Genomic DNA, 8,481 nt, shown 5'->3' on the forward strand with positions numbered 1-8,481 from the left:
ACCTCAAGAAAACGTCGCAGTCCAATGCTGCCTAAGCCCACAAGTCTAATATTAACCTATTAACCCATATGCCCAACACCAATCCACAAACTCCTCTTCCATCTCATGAAACAGACACAATGATGCCGACTGCAAGAGGAAAGCCGAGTCAGTGAATGTGCAAACACCTCAGGGCTGGCATGGGTCTCCACATGGAGACCAGCACTCAGGGTTCCCGCACCCAGGGCTGTATCTGGTCCATGTGGCTTTTCCTCAGGGATGTCTTGCAGGAAGTGAGCCTTATCAGCTGAAGCAGGGAACAGGCTAAGGCAGCTACACCCTGGTCTGACCATCACAAAACAAGAGACCTGAGAACTAGAAAGGTGAGGCTCACTGAGCCATTTATCCCTCCGCCATTCAATTAACACCACACGTGTTAATTGGCCAGGTTGGCACAATAAACTACCTCATTTCCTTAATAATATTACTGTTGGTGTTAGTTGCATTTGAGCTGATTCTGATGCATGGCAACTCAATGTAAACAAAATAAACACTTCATAGGGTTTTCCAGGCGAGACCTTTCAGAAGGATGTCACTAGACCTCTTTTTAGGGTGCATCTCTGTAGGCCTGATCCACCAATCTTTAGGTTAGTTGTCCAGCCCTTAATCATTTATGCCATGTGGGGATTTCTAGTCATATTGAACTAATACTATAGCATATATAATTTTATTGCATTTTTCAGATATTATGGATTTTACAACTCAAATGTTTGCCTTATTTGTCCTAAAGCATTTGCTCATTTCCTGCCATTATGTTACATTTTTATTATGCTCACAATATTTCAAATGTTTATGTAGTACTATTCCACAATTGGTTAAGTGTAGTGTAGTGTAAACATAACTTTTATATGTACTAAACCAAAAAACAAGCTCTCTGCCATTGAGTCAATGCTGACTCACAGCATCCCCCCTCTGAACTTCTGAGACTGTAACTGTTCACTGGAGTAACAACAACAACAAAAACATTATTTTATTGCTGAGATCTGGAACTAGAAACACAGTGTGTCTGAAGTATACCTGTAACTTTGACTTTGTAAGATCCTTAACATTAGGAAGCAGCTAAGTAAAGGAAATACATAAAATGTCTGTACTATCCTATCAACTCTTCTGTTGGCATAACATTTTTTCAAAATTAAAAATTCACATACATACACAAAGTAAAGCAATATCTTTATATGAAATATGGTTAGAAATGAATGTTCCATAATCACATGTGTACCACCCTGTCTATTTTTATGATGATGTCTGTGGTGGCGCTGTCCCGTAAGCTTTGGACTGCAAACAGGATAAGCGCTTCCAAACCAGTAGGTCTCAGTGGAGAAAGTTGGGTCTCTCTGCTGTCATAAAATTTTATAGCCTCCAAGACCTTCTGTAGAGCTGCTGTGTTTCAGATGGCACTGCTTTAGGTTTTGTTTTGTGATAAGTAAATAAAAACATCATTTGTAATGACTGGTTACCATCTAATTTATAAAAAATCAAAACCAAGCTCATTGCCATTATTCTGACTCATCGAGGTCCTTTAGGACCATATAGAACTGCCCCTGTGGGTTTCCTGGATGTATTCTGTTTACGCAATTAGAAAGCGTTATCTTTCACCAGCCTAGTTGCTGGTGGTTTTGAACAGTTTACAGCCCAAGGCATAACCACTCTGCCAGATTCCTAAGAGCATTTTAATTGGCATTTGAATTTCATACAGTCTATAAGGAAGGCATCCTGATGGCACAGTTGGTTAAGCATTGGGTGTTAAGGACAAAGTTGGCAGTTCAGATCAAGGAACCGTTCCATTATAGAAAAATAACCGCATTTGTTCTTGTAAAGATTTACAGTATCAGAAACTCTAAGGAGCAATTCTGTTCTGTTCTGCATAGTCACTATGAGTTGGAATCCATGTGATGATAGGGGTCTTGTTTGTTCGTATCTTTACTACAAGTCAATATGATAACATCTTCTAATTTTGATATCCTTACTACTACTGAGCTAATATTCATTATTAATCCCAGTTTAAGTAAATAATTTCCTCTGAAAAAATTCTTTCTGAAACATCTTACTTTAGTTTAGATGCCTCTCCTATGCTCTCCACGGGTGCATTTTGCTTATCTCTAGGGTATCAATTAGTACATGCAATATTATTGCGATTAGATATTGTTAAATAAGGTTACACAGGAAGCAGCCCAATTAAAATGTATAAAGTACTTAACGGTGTATTACATATTTAGTAAATGATATACTTACCCTCTGACTGAGAGCAGACTTTCTGATTTACATTTACTTTCTGAAGTTTACATTCTTTTTTCAGATAGATGCTTTAATAAGTGTGACATTCTAGCCCAGGATAAACAAATTTTTCTGAAAGTGTCAAATAGTGATTAATTTAGAGCACATATGATCTGTGTCATATAATCATTTACTTTTCTCACTCTTCTATTTTTAAAATAAAATTCCTTATAAATAGAAAGTATTCTTTTCTCATTGGCCTCCAAAAAACAAACAAACAAATAATCAAAAACACACCTGTATGCCACATAGTCTGCCTAACTGTCCTAGATCGAAAGAAGCTAAGTTTCTAAAGTGCTGTGTGGGTTCTCATCCTTATCTGATTATTCACAGAGCAGTATTTCACTGTCCCGCACTGGTGAAAGAAACCCCATGTGCCTCAGAAACCTCAGGTGGTTATACAATGTTCTACTTGGCTACTTGAAAACAGTTCTCTCCTAATTATATAAGGGTAGTTAACATTTCCCACTCTATGCCAACCCCATAGTTACTCTCCAGAAATCAGGAATGAAAAAATAATGGAAGGACAGGTCATAATTTGCCTAAGACTTAGAATTTTCCATCAGCAATAAGTTAAGTCTCTCAAAGGGCAAAACGACAAGATTTCCAACTGCGGTAAGGAAATAAATTGTACCTGCAGTCTGAAGGCTTCCCATCAATTCTCCTCACTTCAATTTACAAATATCTAACCTTCCCAAAGCACCTCATGCTGCTCATATTAACTGAGGCCAGTGTCCTGTAATGTTCCAAAAGCCTCAGGTCAATGTCATAATATTTGTTGGCCTTGATGTAAAGAGGCAAATTGAAAATAGAACGTAAATGTGAAAGTCAATTAGGAGGCTGGGTTACCAACTAATAAAACATCAGCAAAGAAGTTACCCAATGACAGTTGACTCATTACCCAATGACTCATTACCATGGAATTGATTCTGATTCCGAGTGATTTTGTGGAGAATTCTGGCAGATGTAAATCTTTATGGGATCAGAAAAGTTTAACGGTCTCCCATGGAGCAACTAGTGGATGTGAACCACTGCCTGTGGTTAGCGGTCCACTGCTTAACTGAAAGTGCGGTGTGGATCTCAAACGGGGTTAGATTATGACAGGATATTTATTACTATCCCTACAAATGACACCACATTGTACATCCCTCAAATTATTAATGTATAAAACATGTTTTAAATAACTAGAGTATATTGAAGTCATTCATTAAAAAGGAACACTTCTTAAATAGTAAACTGTCATAAAATAATGAAATAACAGATTTCATCAGCTATTTTGTAATAGACATGCTTCTTAGAGAAAGAGAGTTGGAGGAAGCAAGAAGGAAATACAGAAGGAAAAAAGGAAGAATGAAAGTGAAGAGTATTTGATTTTCTCTCAATTGTGGTCTCAGAGGCTCACTGAACCAAATAGTTTCAAAGGGAGAAAAAATGTGGCCCCAGAATATCTTTGGGAAGATACAAATCTGGCTTCTGATTGCTGATACTCAGGAGTTCATAGTTACACTCAGGGACATCTCTGGAAAATGTAGTATTCTGCATGAATTCCATCACTCAAACAAGGCAAAGATTTTTCAACAGAAATCCTGGCTCCTCTTGAAATGAGGATTTTCTTTATCTTTTAATCCCTGTTAACAGCAGAGCATAAAATAGTTTCTCTGGCTAAAACAGGATCTCTCTAAATTGGAAATGTTAGTATTCTTTGTATGCAGAGGAACATATATATACTAACAAGACAAATGGGTTCAGCTTTTAAATAAGTGACACAACATACCTGTCCTTGGTGATTACTTTTCAAACATCACTAATGAATGTATTGTGTAATAGGCTTTGTGGTAGGGAGGGAAACATGTAGTTCGGGCAATGGGTCCTCTGAGACATTAGCAAAAGAAGCAGAACATGTGCAAAACAAAAAGTATTAGATATTATGTAAAAGGGAAAGATTCTTTTAAAAAAAGATTTCTACTCCATGTCCCTTTGTAAGTAGGTAAGGATGAATACCCTTATTTAGTAATCCATAAAAATGAAAAAAAAAAGAGTTAGTGATTAGAGTAATCCTAACTATGCATATAATGAATAAAATATTATAAAAATGTCAGGGCATAGGGTCAGATAGTTAAGATTTATTGTCACAACCTGGCCAATAAACACATGTGGGATTATTTCAGGGAAGAGAGATAAATAGTTCAGTGATCCTTGCCTTTCTTCTTCTCTAGTGTCTTGCTTTCTGATGGTCGGACCAGTTGCAGCTGCATTAACTAGTTCTCTGCCTCAGCTGGCAAGGCTCACTTCCTGTAAGAAAGTGGGAAAGAGGGAAGCTACATGGACCTACCCTGATGCAGCACTAGGTGCTGGCGCAGCCATGTGGAGCTCCCTGCCAGAGCTGAGATGCTTACACGCTCACGGATTCGACTTTCCTCCCGCAGTTGACGTCATTGCGTGTGTTTTGCGAGATTTAAAAGGACTTTGTAGATTGGTGTCGGACATAGGGACTAATGTTGGATTTATGGACTTGGATAGCTCTGGATTAGAATGCTTTCTTAATGTACACTTACCCTTTATGTAAACTCCCTGTTATATACATATGAATATGAATATGTATATAAACAAATCTATGGACTTGTTTCCCTAATTTATCCAGACTAACACATAGGGATATAGCAACTACTGATTTTCTCCTGAAAAACTTCCAGATTGTCACCATTGTGTTATTTTCTTGACTTGTACGCTTAGTTTTTTTTTTTACTTCTATGATAATTTTATTTTCACATTTTATTTATTCTTATTTTCATCTTCATATTTATTTAATCATTAATATAAATTACTTCTTTATTCATTCAAATGCATTAATTTTTCTTTGGAAAAAAGTTTGTTCAATTTTTTACCATTTTTAAATGCACATATTTTTGTTGCTGAGTCATAGCTTTTTGTTTTTATGTATTAAGAAAGCAAATGTTTCACTTTTAGGAAGATGGGATTGCCTCCATGTAATCAACAGGTCAAGCATCCAGTACTGGGAATCAAGACTCAGAATCTGGCCTCTTGGGACCTGAGATCCTTTTTAGTTCTCCCTCACAGAGACTGCAGCAGAGTGCCAGGGATTGTTTCCTCCTGTTCAGTAGTCAGTGAGTTTTCAGATTGACCTCTGATTTCCACCCTTGGAACAAGCAGCACTGTTCACAGCGGCTCATCTACCTCCCTCTGTTCTACACTCAGTGTGTTCACAGACCCCCTGTTGGATTTCCACACCCAGAGTATGCTTGGAAGTCTTCCCTCTCTTGGTCATCCTGTATAATAAGCTAATTTCACCTTGGAGTTCACACAAGTGACATTCAGTTCTGAGTGGTGCATAAATCCATAATAAAGAGGCTTTCTGTTATAAATACACAGGGTGTAACACCACCCAGAAACCAACACACTGAGAACAGTACCTAAAACATTACAGTTCCAATGGAGCTACAATGACAAAATAAACTCCTTACATACACACCGTCCTCTAAGATGGAAGAAAAGAAAAAAACAAACACCAATAGTATGAGATGACAGCAACTAATCTACATTTGGATTTAATTACACTGAATGTTAATGGTTTAAACTCATATATTAAAAGACAAAGGGTAGCAGATTAGATTAAACAACAATATCCTACAATCTGTTGCCAGGGAGGGGAAAGAAATGGGGAGCTGATATCAGAGGCTCAAGTGGGAAGAAAATGCTTTGAAAATGATGACACCAGCATATGTGCAAATGTTCTTGACACATTGGAGGAATGTATGGATTGTGATAAGTGATGTAAGAACCCCCAATAAAAATATTTTTTAAAAGGGTCACATTTCATACACAAAGACAAAAATAGATGAGGAGTCAAAGGATGGTGTTTATCAGGCAAATGGCTATCCAAAAAGAGCAGCAGTGGCAATACTGATATCTGACAATATAAACCTCAAGATACATGACATAGCAAGCCATAAGAATGGGTATGACATAATACTCAAGGGATCAGTAAACCAAGAACCCATAGACATAATACACATATGCACTCAACAACAATCTTGCAAAATTCTTTCCCTCAATTTCAATGAAATGAAAGGAGAAATAACTTTAATACAACCTTCTCAAAGAAAGAGAGATACACAGGTGAGAAACCCAATAAAGGAACAGAAGAGCTGAACAAGACAATTGATCAATATGACCTTAGAGATATCTATAGAGCTCTCCATCCAGCAGCAAAAAACTGCACATTTTTCTTCAATGCACATGCCTCATGTTCTAGAATAGACCCCATTCTTGGCCATAAACCAAGCTTGAGAAAATCCAAACACACAGAGATCATGGAAATCAACAACAGAAAGAACAAAAAAACACAGACAAACCCTTGGAGATGTAATAACTCACTTCTCAAAAATAAAAGTATATTAGCCCAAATTAGAGAGGACATTAAGAAGTTCCTGGGAACCAACGAGAACAACAATACGACATACCAAAACTTATGAGACATAGTAACGGCAGCTATCAGAGATCATTTTATTGCAATAAGTGGACACATGAAACAGCAGGAGAGAATTATGGTCAGCACCTTAACTCACCACGTCCAGCATCTAGAAGAAAATAAACAGGATAATCCTTCTAACAGCAAATGAAAATAAATCATACAAATTATAGCAAAGCTAAATGAACTGAGAGAAAAAAAAGAAAAACCAAACCCAGAAGAACAATGGAAAACCTCAACACAACAAAAAGTTGGTTTTTTTGAAAGAGCAGAAAAACACCAATGACTCAAAAACTTAACAAAGTCAAAGAAGGAGCAGACATTAATATCTAGAATTAGGGAGGAAACTGAGGGAGTCACAAGAAACCCCACAAATAAAAAAGAATAATTACACAGCACTATGAAAGGCTGTGTTGCAAGTTATTCAATAATTTAGCTGAGGTGGATAAATATCTGGAAAATCACTCTCTCCCCAAATTCATACATAGGAACATTAAGCACTTGAGCAGACTCAGAGCAAAAGAAGAAATAAAGAAGGTCATCAAGAGACTCCCAACTGAAAAAACAAACCCTGTTCATATGGCTTCACTGGTGAATTGTATCAAGCATTCAAGAACTGACACTAACCCTACACAAACGCTTTCAGAACCTAGACATGGACAGCAATCGCCCAAACTCACTCTAGGAAACCAGCATAACACTGATACCAAAATCAGGGAAGGAACCGACAAGGATGGAAAACTATAGACCAATATCTTTCGTAAGTATACCTGCACAAAATACTCAACAACATTTTGGCCAAAAGAATCCAAAGACATATAAAAAAAGTATTACATCACAAGCATGTAAGATTTATACCATGGAGGCATGGATGGCTCAACATTCAAAAAAAATTAAGGTAATTCACCATATCAACAAGAAGGATGAGAAGCATATGATCATGATCATATCAATTGATGCAGAAAACGCATTTGTTAACATCCAACACCCATTTCTAAAAAGGACTCTCAAAAAGATAGAATTAGAAGGGAAATCCTCAACAAAATCAAAACCCATATTTGCAAAAACAATATAGCCAATATTACGCTCAATGGAGAAAAGCTGACCGCATTCCCCCTGCATAAGGGAAGCTTACAAGGATGTCCCTTATGCCTACTTCTATTCAACATTGTGCCGGAAGTTCTAGCCAATGCCATAAGACCACGACAGGATAACAAGTTTGCACCATTGGGTAAAAAAATGAAACTTTCACTATTTTCTGATTATATGATTTTATATATTGAGAATATAAAGGCCCCCACACTCAGATTGGGAAATAGATGAGTTCATTAGAGTAGCAGGATACATGATTCAGGAGCAGAAATCATTTTCATTCCTACAGAGCAGTGAGGGAATACAGAAAAAGATATCAAGGAATCAGTACCATTCACAATAGCCATGCAAAAATTAATCCCCAGGAAAAAACTTAATCCAGAAAACAAAAGACCTGTATGAAGGAAATTGCAGAACATTACTACAAGAAAGCAAAAGGAATCTACACAAATGGAAACATATTCTGTGTTTGTGCATCAGAAGACTCAATACTGTGAAAATGCCAATGCTACCTAATGCAATCGAAAAATTTAATGTAATCCTGACATCATTCTTCAAAGAAATGGAAAAACTGATTACCAACGTCA

The sequence above is a fragment of the Echinops telfairi genome, unplaced genomic scaffold (genome assembly GCF_000313985.2).
Source record: "Echinops telfairi isolate 266 unplaced genomic scaffold, ASM31398v2 ScPeMD7_2;HRSCAF=8, whole genome shotgun sequence".
Classification (NCBI taxonomy): domain Eukaryota; kingdom Metazoa; phylum Chordata; class Mammalia; order Afrosoricida; family Tenrecidae; genus Echinops; species Echinops telfairi.